Source organism: Apodemus sylvaticus, chromosome 3 (assembly GCF_947179515.1).
Source record: "Apodemus sylvaticus chromosome 3, mApoSyl1.1, whole genome shotgun sequence".
Lineage (NCBI taxonomy): Eukaryota > Metazoa > Chordata > Mammalia > Rodentia > Muridae > Apodemus > Apodemus sylvaticus.
In genome coordinates, this window is record NC_067474.1 from 20,555,338 (window position 1) to 20,576,325 (window position 20,988).

Sequence of the window (20,988 nt, forward strand, 5' to 3'; positions counted from 1 at the left end):
TCCTTCATGTGTTCCTGTACCAGCATCATGACCAGTGATTTTAAATCCAAATCTTGTTTTACTGGTGTGATGGGGTATCCAGGACTTGCTGGTAGAGGAGAATTTGGTTCAGATGTTGCCATATTGCCTTGATTTCTGTTAGTGACGTTTCTGCGTTTGCCTTTTGCCATCTAGCTCTCACTGGTGTTACTTGGTCTTGTCAGTGCTGGACTCACCAGTGCAAGCTGCCCCTTCCCCGTTGGCCTCTGGTGCACAGCTTACACTCTGCACTGCCTATAGACAGGGTGCTGTTGTCCAGGCTGTTCAGATCCCGAAGCAGGCACCTGAAGGCTCCCGCTGGGGCCCGCAGGATTTATTGGAGCACACCGACTTCTCCCAGCTGGCCGCCCGGAAGCCCCCACTAGCCTCTTGAGGGACCTGGAGATGTGGCGGCCACCCAGGCTGATCTGAAGCGGAGAGAGTTGAGCTGGGGGCTTCTGCCTGAGGCCTTGCCCCAGATTGTGTCTGTGGACCAGGTGGAACCCGTGTGCACCCCCAGGGAGCTCCGAAGGTGAATGTTGCTGTGACCTCCCCTGTGCTCCGCTCACTCCGCTGGGCAGCCGATTTCCCCAACCGGGCTGGCGCACACTAGGTTAGCCTTGTCGCCTGGGCCCTGAGTCCAGGCAAACGCCTGGGAGGCCAAGGTCCGAGCAAAGTTCCCCTAGGGCTATGTCTGTTATTTGGGTCCGCCAGGTGACCCGGATGGCGGGCGTGCGCGTCCGCGCTCCGCGAAAGCACCGGGAGAGTCTGTTGTGCTAATAACCTCCTGGGCTGGTTGACACACAGATGGCCCACCAAGCCGCCCAGTTCTTGGGGTCAGTCCTGTGCCTTTTGGGGCCTAGACCCCCGTTTTGTTAGCCTCAGGCTACGCTTGTTAGCAGTCTCTGCCCTCCCGAGCACTCTGGCTCCTGTAGGCAAAATGGCGGCGCGTGCACCGGCCGGGGCAAAAAAAAAAACTCCTGGCTGGGTTGGCGCCCCGATGGCCACTCGAACAGCCCAGGGCCTGGGTGCAGGCCAACGCCCGTCTGGCTCAGACCCCTGCGGTGTTGGGCCTAGGATTATGTTTGTGTACCTCAGTCTGACCGATCTCTGGAGCCCGGGATCAAGATGGCGGTGAGTCTCTCCTGACTGGCGGGCAGCCGAGTTCTGAAGTGGCTTCCGTGCAGCGAAAGGCTCCGCAGAACCGCAGTTGCTTGCCGCCCGGCTGGTCAGCGAAGGTCAGTGGTCGTGGGCGCAGGGCCTAACTGGACCCTGTGTCGCCTTGGTTCCACTGCTGATGGCCCTTCAGCTGGAGCAGCCACTGCTACCGCCGCCGCCGCCGCCGCCGCCCACCGAAGTCCTGCACCATTATTTTTATTCCTTGATCTTTTTGAGATCAATTTAGAGAGGTGTCTCCAAACAGCCTTTCTTGTTGCTATATGGATGAGAGACAATACTTTACCTAATGTTTGGGACACTTTCATTCCAATTAAACTAGTTTATTTTTTGATAAATGAAGATACATATTAAATATATTTATTAAAAGCAATTGGCCAATAGTAGGTACAACATGAAAATAAATGATCACTACCAGTTTTGGGATACATCTAGGATCTAGAAATTACCTAATTCATCTTTAGGGCAGAAAAAGACATATAAATTTAATTATCACTGGTTCATGAATAAGTACCAGTGAAGACTATTCAATATAGTATATGACTTTTTCAAGAATAGTGAAGCTGTCTCAGGCTTCTGCCAATAATTTTGTAGAAGGCAGAATAATAGCTGCTCAAATGTCAATGACTGAATTATCATAGCCTGTCAATATTTGCTTTATATGGACAGGTACAATTTAGATGTGTTTAAATTGAGGAGCTTAATGTATGGAAATCATCCTGAGATATTTCTGAGTTACTTTTTTTGTAGCTGTGAACTAAATACTTATGAGAAAAACTTAAAGGAGGAAAGAATTATTTTAACTCAACAGTTTCAGAAGATTTTTGTTCATAATTATTTGGCTCTATATCCTTTGCCTGTAGTCAGGAAGACCATCACGGCTGCAGGAACATGTGGCACAGGTGGTTAACTGAACAGCATACAGGAAGGAAAATGCACAACTGAGAGGAGAAGGGGTGTGAGGAAGGGAGGGAGGGAGGGAGGGAAGGGGAGAGAGAGAGAGAGAGAGAGAGAGAGAGAGAGAGAGAGAGAGAGAGAGAGAATACAGAATAATCCCTCCAGGTACACTTCATCTCTTCAAGTTACTAGAACATCTCAAATAGCATGAGCTGGGGAATAAATGTTCAACTCGTGAGCTGGTGGTGAGCACTTCATATTCAAACTATACGTGTCTTCATGAACTCATCTGCTGGGTCCTCTACTGGCTATGGTTAGCGTGGGGCAAGATTATGCAGAGAAAACCCTGAGATGGTAGAGTCATGATGTGCCCCACCTGAGCTGGTTTTGATGGCAGAGAAGGAAGGTGTGAGCCAAGAGATTTAAATGGCCTCTGTAAACTGGGAGAGAAAACTGCTTTAATATAAAGAGGAAGTAAACTGTCCTGATACAGTTTCAGACTACAACCATTCTTTAAGAAATTACCAGTAGCCGAATCCCAGTATTGACTCAAGAAGAGTAGCTGGGAACCTGCAGAAAGGAAAGTGACCCTGCCAGTACCCTGCTCAGGAGGACCCTAAACAAAGTTGTGATTATTTTTTGTCTCTTTTGATTTTCCTTTGTCTGTGTGTGGTGTGCATATGTATATGTACATACATGCTTGCATGGACATGGGCATGCACATGTAGGTGTTTGCACATGTGGAGAATAGAAGTTAATGTTGGAAATCATCTTTGGCTATATCTAATGAGGCGGGGTCTCTCAACTGACCCCAGAGCTCACAGTTACGTCTACTCTCTATAGGCAGCTCACTCTAGTATCCTGACTCTGCTTTCTTTGGCTGAAATTCTAATGGTATAAAACAGTAATAAAATGGTAACTTCAGTTAGAATTAGGGCCACCATGCACACCCCGAATTTCGGTGGGTTCTGAAGATGATCTAAACTCCAGTCTTCATGTTTGTACAACAAGCACTTAACCACTGAACCATATCCCCAATCCAGAAGTACAATACTTTAACTCCTTAAATGTGTGTAATTGGTATGTTAACCATAGGAAGCTATTCTATAGGCTCACATGAAAGACGGAATGGAACTGCTTCTAAGAAATACTTGGATAAGGGTTTTAATTGGGACAAAACATGTTAAATAATTTTAAGCATTATCTTGGCCTATTTTCTTCCTAGGAAGGCCTGCTTGATGGCTGTTTAAAATGAAATAGAGAGAAAGCAGAAAACGGTAACTTCAGTTAGAATTATGGCTTATTCATTATTCCTTGACTTTTATATAGTGAACTTATATTAGGGTTTTTTTGTTTTGTTAAAAATTATTTGCTACTTTATTTTATGCATATGAGTGTTTTGCCCATTTCCATGTTGAAGTTCCCATGGAAACCAGAAGAGGATCCCCTGTAACTGTAGTTACAGATGATTGTGAGACTCCAGGTGGGTAGGGAACTGAACCTGAGACCTCTGGATGAGCAGCCAGTACTCTTAACCCCTGAGCTGTCTCTTTAGTCTATATACATGATTTTTATAATAGCCAACTATTTTGCATAAAAAGAGGAATAGAACACAGAAGAATGATTTAACTGAAAAAAATAACTTGGTTTGATGATTAATCACAGTAGGAAGCAAAACATGGAATAATCAGTAGGAAATTCTTCCTTAAGCACTCCGAGGTAGCAAACTCTAAATACATACAAATGCACATGTGAATAGACGCACACATGCATATACATTCATACACATACATGGGCATACACCTGCACACTTTACACCATTATACTCTTAAAACTAAGAACTTTTAAAAGTGTATTACATCTGTTAACATTTTATGAGAAACAGAATTTTAAAAATGGTCTTTTTATATGGCATTAATTAAAATAAATATATTTAATATATATAGCACATATATAAAATATATTTATTTATAGAGTATAATGCACACTGTGGGCATGCATGCAGATTCGAGGAAAATTTAAAAATAAATAATTTATATGCCACCATGAGCTTATCAGTTCTCCCAATTAAAAGAGTGCTAGTTAGATGAATAATCATTTGAAGAAATTATTTTTGACATGGTTCTAACTTTGGCAGCTATGAACTTTGTGGATCTAAAGTATGGCTAACAGGCTTGGAGGGGAAGAAGAGGAGACTTTATAGTTTTGGCTTTCCTACTGCAACCACTCTTTGAAAGTTACCAGCAGTTGAGCTTCAATGTAGCTAAAGAAGAATGTCCAGTTAGCTGAGAAGACTGTAAAATAGTCTTCATTTTTTTCTAACTAAATGTCCACATGTAATTGAATTTTCTTCTTGTTCCCCAACCAAAACTCTTATGTGTCAGAAGCAAATTATGAAAATTTAGCTTTCTTTTCTTAAGCCAGACTAAGTAATAGCCTAGATATAAACTGATACATTCTCTTCTCCCAGTTTCTTTTATTTTAGAAGCATGTGTTTAGTGTTAGTATTTTATGTATTTATTTTTAAATTATTTTTGAGATTATAATATAATTACATCATTTATTCATTCCTTTTTCCTCCTCCAAAATCTTTCATGTACTCCTTTGCTTTCTTTCAAATTCATGGATTTTTCTTTAATTGTTGTTATGCACACATATATATGTACACATTAATATGAATATTATTTATTTTAATTAATGCCATATAAAAAAGACCACTTTTAAAATTCTAACTGTTTCCCATAAAATGTTAACAGATGTAATACACTTTAAAAAGTTCTTAGTCAGTTTTAAGAGTATAATGGAATCAAGAGAGCTTCAGAAATTTGAAATGTGTTAAACAAGCAAAGCCATAAGGAAGTTATGATCGAGAAGCTTCTGGTGAAAGGATTCAGAAAAAGTTCCATATTTTGACACTTTTCTCATTTCAGGAAGAGATATAAATATCACTGTCCTAAAACCAGGCTTTGTTATCCACACAACTGGTCAGATTTTTAACACATGTATGTGCATGCATACTTATGCCCATGTGTGTCTGTGTGTTCATGTGTGTGTGTGCCCATGTGCTCATGTGTTTGTGTGTGCTCACAGGCATGTATGTGGGTGCCTAGACAGCCCAAAAGAAGGTGTCTTGCACAAGCTTGAGGTATAACCTGTTGTGTGTTGCCCTATGTGGGTGCTGGATGCAAAATTGTACCTGTAGAAATGCAGAAAGCATTCTTAACCTCTGAGCTATCTCTCCAGCCTGACCCGTTAGATTCTTTTTTTTTTTTTAATTGTTATGGAACTCTGATTTGTGAATTGCTTTGATAGATGAAACACTTACCTTCATGTAATCAATATGAGGCACAAAAGACATTTTGGCCATTTGCTATGAGAGAAAATGTCCTTGTGAAACGAAGAAATAAAAACAGATTGACATGAGAAAGCAAGTGTTTGGGGGCCAGTGCTACTGAAAGTTAGTAACAGAACTGCCTGTACACAAAAATCCCAGACCCAAAGAAGAAGAACTTCTGCCTTGGTTGAAGGGATACTTAAAATAAGAATAGATAAACTCTTAAGCATAAGAAAAATATTTTGTTATTGTAATTTTTATAAGAGTTTACAATTCAAATCACTAGAGAAATTTTTCTTTTTTTTTAAATTTTCTATATTCTTTGTTTACATTTCGAATGCTTTTCCCTTTCCCAGTGCCCCCCCCCCCGCCCCGTCCCCATCAGTTTCATAAGCCCTCTTCCCTTCACCCATTTTCCAATCACTCCCATCCCCACCCATTTCCCTGTCCTGGTACTCCCCTACAATGCTGGATCAACTCTTTTCAGAACCAGGGCCCTCTCTTTCCCTCTTCTTGGGTATCATTTGACATGCTAATTGTGTCTTGAGAAGTCAGAGCCTCTGGGCTAATTAATATCCACTTATCAGTGATTGCATTCCATGTGTATTCTTTTGTGATTGGGTTACCTCACTTAGGATGATATTTTCAAGTTCCAACCATTTGCCTAAGAATTTCATGAATTCATTGTTTTTAACTGCTGAGTAGTATTCCATTGTATAAATATACCACATTTTCTGTATCCATTCCTCCATTGAGGGACATCTGGGTTCTTTCCAGCTTCTGGCTATTATAAATGAGGTTGCTATGAACATAGTGGAGCATGTGTCCTTATTGCATGCCGGGGAATCCTCTGGGTATATGCTCAGGAGAGGTATAGCAGGATCCTCTGGAAGTGTCATTCCCATTTTTATGAGGACCCGTCAGACTGATTTCCAAAGTGGTTGTACCATCTTACAATCCCACCAGCAGTGGAGGAGTGTTCTTCTTTCTCCACATCCTCACCAACACCTGCTGTCACCTGAGTTTTTAATCTTAGGCATTCTGACTGGTGTAAGGTGAGATCTCAGGGTTGTTTTGATTTGCATTTCCCTAATGACTAATGATGTTGAACATTTCCTAAGGTGCTTCTTATCCATTGAATTTCTTCAGGTGAAAATTCTTTGTTTAGCTCTGTACCCCATTTTTTAATAGAGTTATTTGGCTCTCTGGGGTCTAACTTCTTGAGTTCTTAATATATATTGAATATTAGCCCTCTGTCAGATTTAGGGTTGGTGAAGATCCTTTCCCAATATGTTGGTTGCCGTTTTCATTTGACAGTGTCCTTTGCCTTACAGAAACTTTGTAATTTCATGAGGCCCTACTTGTCAATTCTTGATCTTAGAGCATAAGCTATTGGTGTTCTGTTCAGGAACTTTTCCCCTGTGCCCATGTCCTCAAGGGTCTTCCCTTGTTTCTTTTCTATTAGTTTCAGTGTGTCAGGTTTTATGTGGAGGTCCTTGATCCACTTGGAGTTGAGCTTAGTACAAGAAGATAAGAATGGATCAATTCAAATTCTTCTGCATTCAGACCTCCAATTGAACTAGCACCATTTGTTGAAAAGACTATCTTTTTTTCCACTGGATGTTTTCAGCTCCTTTGTCGAAGATCAAGTGACCATAGGTGTGTGGGTTCATTTCTGGGTCTTCAATCCTATTCCATTGATCCACTTGCCTGACATTGTACCAATATCATGCAGTTTTTAATCACTATTGCTCTGTAGTAATGTTTGAGGTCTGGGATACTGATTCCCGCAGAAGTACGTTAACTGTTGAGAATAGTTTTAGCTATCCTGGGTTTTTTGTTATTTTAGATGAATTTGAGAATTGCTCTTTCTAATTCTATGAAGAACCGAGTTGGGATTTTGATAGATTGCACTGAATCTGTAGATTGCTTTTGGCAAGATGGCCATTTTAACTATTTTAATCCTGCCAATTCACGAACATGGAAGGTTTTTTTCTATTTTCTGAGGTCTTTGATTTCCTTCTTCAGAGATCTGAAGTTCTTGACTTTATGCTGTTTGTGGCTATTGTGAAGGGTGTCATTTCCCTAATTTCTTTCTCAGTCTGCTTATCCTTTGAGTATACAAAGGCTACTGACTTGCTTGAGTTGATTTTGTAGTCAGCCACTTTGCTGAAGTTGTTTATCAGCTGTAGGAGTTCTCTAGTAGAGTTTTTTTGGGTCACTTAAGTATACTATCATATCATTTGCAAATAGTGATAGTTTGACTTCTTCCTTTCCAATTTGTATCCCTTTGACCTCCTTATGTTGTTTAATCGCTCTAGCTAGGACTTCAAGAACTATATTGAAAAGATATTGAGAGAGAGGGCAGCCTTGTCTAGTCCCTGATTTTAGTGGGATTGCTTCAAGTTTCTCTCCATTTAGTTTGATGTTGGCTACTGGTTTGCTGTATATTGCTTTACTGTGTTTAGGTATGGACATTGAATTCCTGTTCTTTCCAAGACTTTTAGCATGAAAGGATGCTGAATTTTGTCAAATGCTTTTTCAGCATCTAATGAAATGATCATATGGTTTTTTTCTTTGAGTTTGTTTATGTAGTAGATAGCATTGATGGATTTCCGTGTATTGAACCATCCCTGCATCCCTGGGATGAAGCCTACTTGATCATGGTTGATGATCATTTTAATGTGTTCTTGGATTGGGTGGGTAATAATTTTATTGAGTATTTTTGCATCGATTTTCATACGGGAAATTGGCCTGAAGTTTACTTTCTTTGTTGGATCTTTGTGTGGTTTTGGTATCAGGGTAGTTGTTGCTTTGTAGAAGGAGTTGGTTAGTCTTCCTTCTGTTTCTATTTTGTGGAATAGCTTGAAGACTATTGGGGTTAATTCTTCTTTGAAGGTCTGATAGAATTCTGCACTAAAACCATCTGGTCCTATGCTTTTATTGGTTGGAAGGCTTTCTATGACCCCTTTTATTTCTTTAGGGGTTATGGGACTGTTTTGATGATCTATTTGATCCTGATTTAATTTTGGTATTTGTTATCTGTCTAAGAAGTTGTTCATTTCCTCCAGATTCTCCAGTTGTGTTGAGTATAGAGTAGGATCTGATAATTTTTTGAATTTCCTCAGTTTCTGTTGTTATATATCTCTTTTCATTTCTAATTTTCTTAATTTGGATACTCCCTGTGCCCTTTGGTCAGTCTGGCTAAGGTTTTATCTATCTTGTTGATATTTTCAAAGAACCAGCTCCTGGTTTTGTTGATTCTTTGTATGATTCTCTTTGTTTCTACTTGATTGATCTCAGCCCTGAGTTTGATGATTTCCTGTCTTCTTCTCTTCCTGGGTGAATTAGCTTCTTTCTGTTCCAGGGCATTCAGTTGTGTCATTAAGCTGCTTGTGTATGCTCTCTCCATTTTCTTTTTGGAGGCATTCAGGACTATGAGTTTTTCTTTTAGCACTGCTTTCATTGTGTCTCATAGATTTGTGTATGTTGTGCCTTCATTTTCATTAAATTCTAAAAAGTCTTTGATTTCTTTCTTTCTTTATTCCTTGACTAAGGTATCATTGAGTAGAGTATTGTTCAGTTTCCATGTGTATGTGGGCTTTCTGTTGTTTTTGTTGCTATTTAAGACCACTTTTACTCCATAGTGATCTGATAGGAGGCATGGGATTAGTTCAATCTTCTTATATTTGTTGAGGTCTGTCTTGTGTACAATTATATGATCGATTTTGGAGAAGGTACCATGAGGTGCTGAGAAAAAGGTATATATTCTTTTGCTTGAAGATGAAATATTCTATATATAATATGTTAAATCTAATTGGTCCAAAGTTTCAATTAGTTTCACTGTGTCCCTGTTCAGTTTCTGTTTTCCTGATTGTTCCATTGAGGAAATTACAGTGTTGAAGTCACCCACAATTATTGTGTTAGGTGCAATGTGTGCTTTGAGCGTTAGTAAAGTTTCTTTTATGAATGAGGGTGCCCTTGCATTTGGAGCATAGATGTTCAGGATTGAGAATTCTTCTTGGTAGGTTTTTCCTTTGACCAGCAAGAAGTGTCCTTCCATGTCTCTTTTGATTATTTTAGCTTGAAAGTCAATTGTATCTGATATTAGAATGGCAACTCCGGCTTGTTTCCTGAGACCATTTTCTTGTAGAATTGTCTTCCAGCCTTTTACTCTAAGGTAGTTTTTGTCTTTGACACAAGGTGTGTTTCCTGTATGCAGCAAAATGTAGGGTCCTGTTTACGTATCCAGTCTGTTAGTCTATGTCTTTTTATTGGGGAATTGAGTCCATTGATGTTAAGAGATGCTAAGAAATAGTGATTATTGCTTCCTATCATTTTTTATGTTAATTTTATATTTGAGTGGTTATCTTCTTTTGGGTTTGATGAAAGAAGGTTATTATCCTGCTTTTTCCAGGGTATAGTCTTCCTCCTTATATCGGTGTTTTTCCCCTATTATCCTTTGTAGGGCTGGGTTTGTGGAAAGATATTGTGTAAATTTGGTTTTGTCACGGAATATCTTGGTTTCTCCATCTATAGTGATTGAGAGTTTTTTTGGGTATAGTAGTCTTGGCTGGCATTTGTGTTCACTTAGAGTCTGCATGAGATCTTCCCAGGATCTTCTAGCTTTCATGGTCTCTGGTGAGAAGTCTGGTGTAATTCTGAAAGGTCTTCCTTTATATGTTACTTGGCCTTTTTCTCCTACTGCCTTTAGTATTCTTTCTTTGTTTAGTACATTTGGGGTTTTGATTATTATGTGATGGGAGGTATTTCTGTTCTGGTCCAGTCTGTTTGGAGTTATGTAGGCTTCTTGTATATTCATGGGCATCTGTCTCTTTAGGTTAGGGAAGTTTTCTTCCATAATTTTGTTGAAGATATTTGCTGGCCCTTTAAGTTGTACATCTTCACTCTCATCTATGCCTATAATTCTTAGGTTTGGTCTTCTCATTGTGTCCTGGATTGCCTGGATATTTCGGGTTACAAGCTTTTTGTATTTTGCATGTTCTTTGACTATTGAGTCCATGATTTCTATGGTATCTTCGGCATCTGAGATTCTTTCTTCTATCTCTTGTATTCTGTTGTTGATATTTGCATCTATGGCCCCTGATTTCTTCCCAAGGTTTTCTATCTCCAAAGTTGTCTCCCTTTGTGATTTCTTAGTTGTTTCTACTTCTGTTTTTAGATCCTGGATGGTTTTGCTGAGCTCCTTCACTTGCTTGTTGTGTTTTCCTGTAATTTTTTAAGAGATTTTTGTGTTTCCTCTTTCATGACTTCTGCCTGTTGACCAAAGTTCTCCTGTATTTCTTTAAGTGATTTTTGCATTTCCTCCTTATTGGCTTCTATCTTTTGACCCATATTCTCCTGAATTTCTTTAAATGATTTTTGTGTTTCCCTTGTAAGGGCTTCTAACTTTTGATCATCTTTCTCCTCAATTTCTTTAAGAGATTTATTTATGTCCTTAATGTGTTCCTGTAACAGCATCATGACCAGTGATTTTAAGTCCAAATCTTATTTTTCTGGTGTGTTGGGGTATCTAGGACTTGCTGTTGTTGGAGAATTGGTTCAGATGCTGCCATATTGCCGTGGTTTCTGTTAGTAACGTTCCTATGTTTACCTTTAGCCATCTAGTTCTCACTGGTGTTAGTTGGTCTTGTTGTCACTGGCTGGTGGTTCAACCTCCTGTGAGCCTGTAAGGCTATTTCCACAACACTGGATGACTGGGTTTCCCCTGGCACAGATTGCTGATGTGCTGCCTTCCTCTTGTGTGCCATTGGAGTCCTGCTTTGTCTTGCCCTAAGCAATGTTATACTTGAGTTGTCTCAGTGAACCTGGTGCTCCCCGACTGCTCTGTCATGGAGTGAAGATGGTGGCAGGGAGTCCCTCCAAATGCTGATCACCCTGTAAGGGCACAAGACCCACAACCAGCTGGCATACAGACTAACCGCTAATCTGCCCAGGTCCTGCGCTCAGGCAGACCCCTGGCAGCTTGCGCCCCCAGAGATCTTAAACTTGGGATATCTTAGTACCTGGTGCTGCCTTTCTGCTTTGGCAGGCAGCAAAGATGGCAGTGGGGAGTCACTCCATGTGCTGATCCCCACATAGGGCACAGACCCCACGACAGGCTGGTACACAGATGAACCGCCTATCTGCCCAGGTCCTGGGCGCAGGCAGACCTCTGGCGATTTGTGCCCCCAGAGATCTTAAACTCAGGATTTCTCAGTACCTGGTGCTGCCTTTCTGCTCAGGCAGGCAGCGAAGATGGTGGTGGGGAGGAGAATTTTAATCATATAAGTTTCCAGCTCACAGCTCTAGACCACTGAATTGTCACAGTCATGGTGATAGGTAACAACTCTTAAACTTCCAACCATCATGTAGACACTTCATATGGAAAGAACTGGAAATTTACTTTATATTATTTTGTTGCAGCAAATGTTTAAAAAAAAAAGCACCATCCTGTGCTATACCCATCTCTTCTGCCTGCGGTCGCTCCACCTCCAGGCTAGGCCCAGTGTAGCAGTCTTCCCAGCTCTGGTTCACTGCCTCAGAACTAGTTATACCTTCTCAGCAATCTACTCCCTGTGGCTAGTTGTCACAAATCCCCCTTATCCCAGTAAATCAAAACTCTAGAAGCTTATAATTTATCAGTCAGATTTATTTATCAATAAATTCCCAGATTCCCACACAATAATTTCAGAGCCGATTGATAAAGATACAGTCTGCCCACTGAGATTAGACAAGTTATCCCAATTATTCTATCCCTTATGATATATTCATAGCTACCTGTGTCTACTTAAAGTCATGCTGAACCTGGATCATCTTCTTCTATCTTCCTTCCTTCCTTCCTTCCTTCCTTCCTTCCTTCCTTCCTTCCTTCCTTCCTTCCTTCCTTCCTTTCTTCCTTATTCTCTCTCTCCCCTTCCTCCTTCTCCCCCAACTTTTCAGCTCCACATTCCCTTCCACTGCCCAATCACAAGCTCGAGCCTTTATTTTACAAGTTAAGGTGAGGAAAAGGTTCACAAGAACTCACCAGTGTATGTGATTCACTCCTAGTCCATAGCCCCTCCTGGGAAAGCAGAATTAGCATCAAAATACAAACAGCACCAGGACTATCCACAACACTTCCCCCTTTCTGCCCAATTAAATAAAGCTGATAGTGTCTATACACCTTCCAGAGTAATAAGGATCATATATGACAAAGGGAGACGCCCTGTAGCACTACATTCCAGAGAATCAGACAAAAAACGTATTTTGATGATACTAAAATTTTGTTTTGAGATTTGTGCATTACAGTATATACAGCCTTGGTGAGTCTCATCTTCAGACACGCTGAACTGACCTGCTTGAACTCCTGATGTCTTGAACTTTCAGCCAGATCCAGTTAGGACACAGACATCAGAGACTAATACAATTGTTGGTATGGCCATCTTACCACCAACCAACTACCCCATTTTCCCTACCCTTTCCCACCCTTCAAAGATATCTCAACACCCATATTCAGCTTGAAAAGTTAGGAAGAGTCATTGTCCCAGTACCCTGGGCTTTGGGCCTGGAGGTGGTTGTTCTAAGGTTGCCTTTCTAGGGAATTTTGAAATGTCCATAATTGGAACAGGGAAGAAGTAGCTAGAATTGATTATATAGCCATACTCTCACTTGGTAAAAATCTTTATAATTGATACAAAGTTGAAGTTATAATCTCTTACATTGGCACAGAATTTATTTGATACAAATTTAAAGTTTTCATTGCTATGAATTACTTATTGATATAAAATTTGGATTAATATTGCATTGTGCCTATATAACACATTTAAGAATACAAGGCTTAGATACAGTCCTTCTATAACTGCTAATATAAACTGTTTTTAGATGATTAAGCAATACAAGGTAAGGGCCAGATAGCAAACTCATTGTTCTGAGTTAATTAAAAAGTCAACGTTTCTGAGATATTTCAATTAGAAATGGCTGAGAGTAGTCAAGGCTTAACAGTTCAGAAATGCTTTGTGTAGATAGTCTTCAAAGGTGTCAGAAATCCATAGAATATGATATCCATGGACCTTTCTTTATTAAAGATCATTTGACTAGAGCCCTGTCTGTTCTTGAGAGTACCCTTTTCTTGGATTCAAAGAAGAACTTGAGCATCAGTGGAGTAGCTCCAGTTGTGGCAGGGCAGCCACTAGCCAAGAATTGTCTCATTTCTTCTACAGACAAAATACTGTACAGAAAAAGGAATAGTGGAATAGTCGACTGATAATCCCTTCCAAGACAGGGTAATCAGTCCTTCAAAATTCTGCATTACAAAGGTCTGTCAGCATATTCTGGGCCAGAAGGCTGAAGACTGATGCTTCAACATCCTGACTTACTGGGGCTGTATATGTAGGCAGCTGTTTCTACAATTTGTCTCAGTTCTAGAAGCTGTGTTAGGCTTCCTATATTTTCAGATAATTCTGGTCACTTGCAGATTTCTGATGGGGTGGAAAGACTACTTATAGTCTCATAGCCAACCCCAGCTATTTAACATTGAGAGAACAGATTTGAGAGGATGGGTTTCAGATGGCATACAATCTAAAGCCAGGATATAAATCAGGTATAGAATTATAAATCTTTTAGGTTAGGAGAGATGACAGGGTGTTCTATTCTATTTGACAAAAATGATGGATTGAGTATTAGGTCTGTTTTATAAATTACAAAATGGTAATAATTATGTTCAATTTATATCTGAGATAAAAGAGTCTTTTAATTGGACAGAAAGGGGGAAATGTAGATAGCCCTGGTGTTGATTGTATTTGATGCTAATTCTATTTTCCCAGGAGGGGCTACAGATGAGGAGTAAATAATGTATACAGGTGACTTCTTCTTCTTCTTCTTCTTCTTCTTCTTCTTCTTCTTCTTCTTCTTCTTCTTCTTCTTCTTCTTCTTCTTCTTCTCCTCCTTTTATTAGATACATTCTTTATTTATTTCAAATGTTGTCCTCTTTCCTGGTGTCCCCCCCCCCCCTCAGAAAATCCCATAAGCCCTCTCCTCTCCCCCTCTCCTGCTTCCCTGTACTGGTATTCCTCTACACTGAAGCATCAAGCCTTTCCAGCACCAAGGGCCTCTCCTCCCTTTGGTGTTTAACAAGGCCATCCTCTGCTGCCTATGTTTCTGGAGCCATGGGTAACTCCATGTGTACTCTTTGGTTGATGATTTTGTCCCTGGGTATTCTGGGAGTACTGGGTGTCTCATATTGTTGTTCTTCCTATGGCTCTGCAAACCCCTTCAGCTTCTTGGGTCTTTTCTCTAGCTCCTTCATTGGGGACCCTGTGCTCAGTTCAATGGCTGGATGAAGGTGTCCTCCTCCACATTTCTCATGCACTAGCAGAGCCTCCCAGGTGACAGCTATATATGGCTCTGGTTAGCAAGCACTCATGGGCATTGATAGTAGTGTCTGGGTTTTGTAACTGTATATGGGATGGATCCCTAGGTAGGGTAATCTCTGGATGGTCTTTCCCTTAGACTCTGCTCTACCATTTGTCTCTGTATTTCCTTCTGTGGGTATTTTGTTCCCCTTCTATGAATAACCAAAGTATCCATACTTTGTTTTTCCTCTTTCTTGGCATCATTTGATATATGAAATGTGTCTTGGGTATTTCAAACTTAATATCCACTTATCAGTGAATGCATACCATGTATGTTCTTTTGTGATCCTCACTCAGGATGATATTTTCCAGTTCCATCTATTTGCCTAAGAATTTCATGAATTCATTGTTTTTAATAGCTGAGTAGTATTCCATTGTGTAAATATATCACCTTTCTGTATCCATTCCTCTTTTGAGAGACATCTGGGTTCTTTCCCAACCCTACATCCGACAGAGTGCTAATATCCAATATACACAAAGAACTCAAGAAGTTAGACTCCAGAGAACCAAATAACCCTATTAAAAATGGGGTACAGAGCTAATCAAAGAATTTTCATCTGAGGAACATCAAGTGATTGAGAAGTACCTAAAGGAATGTTCAACATCCTTAGTCATCAGGAAATACAAAACAAAACAACCCTGAGATTTCACCTCACTCTGGTCAGAATGGCTAAGACCAGAAACAGGGTATAGCAGGTGCTGGTAAGGAACTAGAGAAAGAGGAACACTCCTCCACTGCTGGTGGAATTGCAAGCTGATACAACCACTCTGGAAATCAGTTTGGCAATTGATCAGAAAACTGGGCATAATACTAACACAGGATCCTGCTATATCACTCCTGGACATATCCCAGAGGATTCCCCAGCATGTAATAAGGACACATGCTCCATTATGTTCATAGCAGCCCTATTTATAATAAACAGATGACTTCTTATGAGCCTTCTCCCCACCTTAACTTGTAAAAATAAAGGCTAGAACTGGTGATTGAGCAGTGGAAGGGAAGGTGGAGCTCAAAAGTTTGGGGAAGAAGGAGGAGAGGAGAGAAGGGAGGAGGAATAGAAGGAAGGAAGATGGAGGAAAAGGAAGGTGATCCAGATTCTGAGTGGCTTTAAATAGCCACAGGTAGCTATGAATATCATATAAGGGATAGATAATTATAGGACAATTTGTCTTATCAAGGTGGGCAATTTATATCAGTATCAATTGGCTCTGAGTAAATTGTGTTGACGTTTTTTGTGGGGTGAGAGTTTACTGATAGAAATCTGACTTATAAATTACAAGCCTTTAGAGTTTTGATTTTACCAGGTTACTGGGATTTGGGACTGCTGACCACAGTGGGTAAATGGCTGGGAATGTGAGCAGAATCCACATTGAGAGAATTGGGATCTATCACTGCATGGAGCTAACCATGGAGGCGGCAAGATGGAGACCGCTGCTGGTACTGAGAGTAGTAGCTGGGTATAGAGTAGGATGGATGCACTCTTTTTATTATTTCCCACAACATTATTTATTCTCCCCTGTCTACTGAGCATAAAAAATATCTCTTACATTTCTACAGTAAATGACCACATTCCTTGTTGATGTTCCGGGGTATAGATATAAGTACTGGTCAATTGGGCCATTTCCTCCCTCCACACTCAGAGTCTTGTAACTGAACACAGACTGAACACAAAGGCCTGTTACAGTTCTCCGTTGCTGTCTGCTGGCCTGCCACAGTGATGGTTTGATACTTGAACCTAGGGATGCTGCTGGCCCTTGGCTACTGGGTTGATCATCCATCCACCTAGTCCTACAGCATACCGGTGTTTATATGTTAGTAACTGGGGTGGGGTAAGGGGCGTTTTGGTGTTTGGAGGATCTACTTTCTTTGAGAGAGAGAGACACTATAGATTGAAGTTATAGGATTCAGTAAAGGCTGAATTGCACCACTTACCATAGTCTTGAATTAAACTCCATGTTAGGCCAGCAGTGTCAAGGATGCTGGTGGTTTCTGACATACGTTTTTCTCGGGTGATGCTATTATGCTTTTGAAGAGTGCTTACCCCTCATTATATTAACCCAGTAGGACTGTTTGCTGGCCAAGTGGGCCAAAGGAGTCAAGTTAGGCAACTCTTAGACTGTGTGAGTTGGCTTTTGCTGTATGCTGTACAAACTATAACTCCGCACAACAAACCATGCTAGATCCCTGCCAGACACTGGAAGGATGAACTAATAAAATGCCTGCTGTCTTCAAAGAATTTATAGAGAAAATAGCATGTATACCCACATAAATGCAGCCAACACAGGCACTGCAATAGAGACTAGCAAAGGATGGTGGAAGCCCAGGAAAAGCTGTGCTTTCAATTTGACAAGTACTTCTACTTAGGCTTTTAAAAGAAATTGAATTTCTTCAGTTAGGAAGGAAGGAAAAGGTATTTCCTGCAGAGGAAACCCAGGGAGATTAAAGAAATGTGAAATGCTGGCTTGTAGAAGGAGGAGGGAGGACTTGTCACTAGTTTACTGCAGACTGTGGCAGTCAGTGGAATGAAAGGGGCAGCTCTGGTATTTGATGCATGGTGATCATGGGAGGGGATATTATACACATTATGACTTTTAATTTTTCTGTGTCCTAAGATATTTTGACCTCTCTCAGGGGCTTTAGAAATCTGAGGAGGGACTGTCTCCTTCCCAAGCTGATTAATTTCTTTGGGTGGTGGGCTGCTTGCTCAGAGCCTGCCATAGTATGTGAGCCTGCTATTAGCATATAAACTGGCTGATCCATTGCCAGGCCCCACCAGCTTTCTTATATAACTCACATAGGTCCCAACAGTATTCACCATGCCCTGAGTCAAGCATTGCCTGGTACCAGGCAACCAAGAACAGCCCTTGTACCCTAGAGTTCATTAGAATTATCCAAACTTATCAGACTTGATTTGAGTATACTGCCTTGCTGTAGGTGTCCTAGGAAAGGCTTATGCCTCAGCTCTTACAGTGTTTCTCTACTGTAACTGCCCGCAGTTATGTAAGAGTCTGTCAGAAGACCCCCACTCAATAAGGTCACAGAGACCGCAATTGTGGCAATCTGCAAAGGTGGAGCACTCAGACCAAGGTGAAGTTCTTTGTTCCTCCAGATCTACAAATTCCTGAATTAAGCAGGTGACCTTCCCAGCTGCCTGAACAGTGAAGCCAACTCTGCTGAGCAGTCAGACCAGTTCTCCTGAACAGACCTTGGAATTTGGGGGAGGGGTCTTGCCTGAAACTTTAAATTCTGAGTCCTCCATTAAACCTTGAGACCTTGATCTGCTACTGTTGTTCTCTCTCTGCCTTCTGATACATCCCCAGCTTCCCTTCCAGGTAACCCCTTTGAAGTAACTGTGAGACCCCTGTCAGAAACAACAGGCCAGCTTCCCACAACCCAGAAACCTGTACTGAAACTTTGCATTCTGCCCAGGACTGCCTGGGGGAGGATAAGGCCTAAACAGAACCACCCAGCCTAGGGTGAGACCAGAGAGGGAAGTCACTCAACAAAAAAGACAAAGCCAGGAAATAGCACAACTGCTTCAAGGTGGGCAGGACAGGGCCAAAAGGCAGAGACAACCTCCGTGAGTTGGCCAATAATTTTGTAGGACCCCCAAACGAGGGACCCCACTCGAGTCCCGGATTGGCGCACATCCAAAGAAGCACGAGAGACCAACTTGCTGCAAACACACGAGGTAGCTTTAATGGCGGAGCTCCGGGTCAACACGTGTCTTGTGCAAAAGACAGAGGGGCCGACCCCGAGACTCAAAAACTGGGGGTTTTTATAGGAAAGGTGAGGGGGTTTCGCGTGCTTTTACAAGATTGGGTAACTCATACAATTACATCAGCGGGTAGTACGTGCAGGTCGGGCGCATAGGTGATGGGGAAGGGTGAGAAGCTTATCTGTTACAACAGAGGGGGCGGGGGAGAAAGAGCCCAGATGGTCCCTGACTCTGCGGAGGTAGCTCTCTTATCTTTACGACCTGTTAGTTCCTGGAATGTCTTAACTGCCTTGAGGGTGGGCTCTGCATTCCAGGGCTTGTTCGGGCTAGCCTCTGTTTCTGGGCCTTGAGTAAAGTTCCTTTATTTAAGTAAAAAAATCCCTTTCAATTTTAAATGTTGCTCAGAGTACCCAATCACAGTAGTCCAACTCAGGCAACCACTGAACTCCCTGTCAAAATGTTCATAAAGAGGGTATGCTTTGTGAGCTCAGGGTCTCCTCTTGCCTGCATGCTGAAGGACCCCAGTGTACATTGGAACAATAAACCTCTTGCAGATTGACTGCGGTGATGGTGGTGGTGGTGGTGGTGGTGGTGGTGGTGGTGGTGGTAGTGGTAGGGATTATGGCAACACAGATCTGGAATTCCTGATCAAGGGCTGGAAGGGAAAGGCACACTCTACTAAAACTGGAACCTCACCTGGGTGGCAGGGCATGTCCCCTTCTCTTGGAAAGTGTAACAAATAAATTCTATAAATAATATTTTTTCTTATTGCATGCCAGGGAATCCTTTGGGTATATGCCCAGGAGAGATATAGCAGGTGAAAGGATAGAAAATAATACAGCCTATCTCTAATGACCCCAAGAAGTCAGAAGTTTAAAATGCTATCTCCCTTTGTTAGAAACTGGGTAGAAAGTCACATTCCAGAGACCGCCCTTTGTTTAGAGCTAGCAGAAAGGCCTTGAATAGGTGATCCGGGCCCCACAAGGTAACTGGAAATGGGCTAAGCTTATCTTGCTTCTGTAAACTTACGCCATTACCCTTATGCAGGAGTTCACGCACCTATAGACATTCAAGAAAATAGGAAACTAATTGGTCCACTGAGCGTGGGCTCCGATAATTTAAACTGATTGGCCTAAAAACTATGGAGTGGTACAAATTGATTGGTTTGCATTTCATGGGCTCTCCATGCTAAGAAATGATTGGTTTGTGATTCGTGGGCTTTGTCTTAAACTTATAAAAGCTGTCACAATTCGGCACTTGTGGTCCACAGTCTTCTAGCCCTTCGCAGTGTACGGCTGTGGAACCCAGAACTCTGGAATAAAGAAATTCTCTTGTTATTGCATCTAGACCATTTCTCGCAAGTGATTTGGGTGTTGCCTTCCGAGGCATGGGGTGCTCGGGCACCCTCGGTTTTTTGGGGTCTTACACAGGGTCCTCCAGAAGTGTCATGTCCAGTTTTCTGAGGAACTGCCAGACTGATTTCCAAAGTGGTTGTGTAAGGCCCCAAAAACCGAGGGTGCCCCAGCACCCCACATCCTGGAAGGCGACACCCAAATCACTCTCGAGAAATGGTCTCGATGCAATAGCATGAGGATTTCTTTATTCCAGAATTCTGGGTTCCATAGCCATATACCACGCAGGGTCAGAGGACTATGGACCCAGAGTGCCGAATTGAGACAGCTTTTATAAGTTTACGGCAAAGCCTGCGAATCACAAACCAATCATTTCCTAGCATGGAGAGCCAGCGAAATGCGAGCCAATTGATTTGTACCACTCTATAGTTTTTAGGCCAATCAGTCTAAATTATCGGAGCCCGCGCTCAGTGAACCAATTAGTTTTCTATAATGTCTACAGCTGCGTGAACTCCTGCTTAGGGGTAATGGCGTAGGTTTACAGAAGCAAGATAAGCTTAGCCCTTTTCTAGTTACCCTATGGGGCCAGGATCACCTATTCAAGGCCTTTCTGCTAGGTCTAAACAAAGGGCGGGCTCTGGAATGTGACCTTTTAGGCGAGATAGCATTTTAAACTACTGGTTTCCTGGGGTCACCAGAGTCAGGCCATATTTTCCATCCCTACAGTTGTACCATCTTGCAGTCCCACCAGCAGTGGAGGAGTGTTCCTCTTTCTCCACATCCTCACCAACACCTGCTGTCTCCTGAGTTTTTAGCCTTAGCCATTCTGACAGGTGTGAGGTGAAATCTCAGTGTTGTTTTGATTTGATTCCCTGGTATGCAATAAGGACACATGCTCCATTATGTTCATAACAGCCTTATTTATAATAGCCAGAAGCTGGAAAGAACCCAGATGTCCCTCAGTGGAGTAATGGATACAGGTCTTAAACCATTTCCTTAGGCTAGTTGCAGAGAACTATAGCTCATAGAGTCTCAAAAGCCTGTGTATCTAATTTTTTTCTTAATGATGGCAACATCTCAGGTTCTTTGTTTACTTGTTT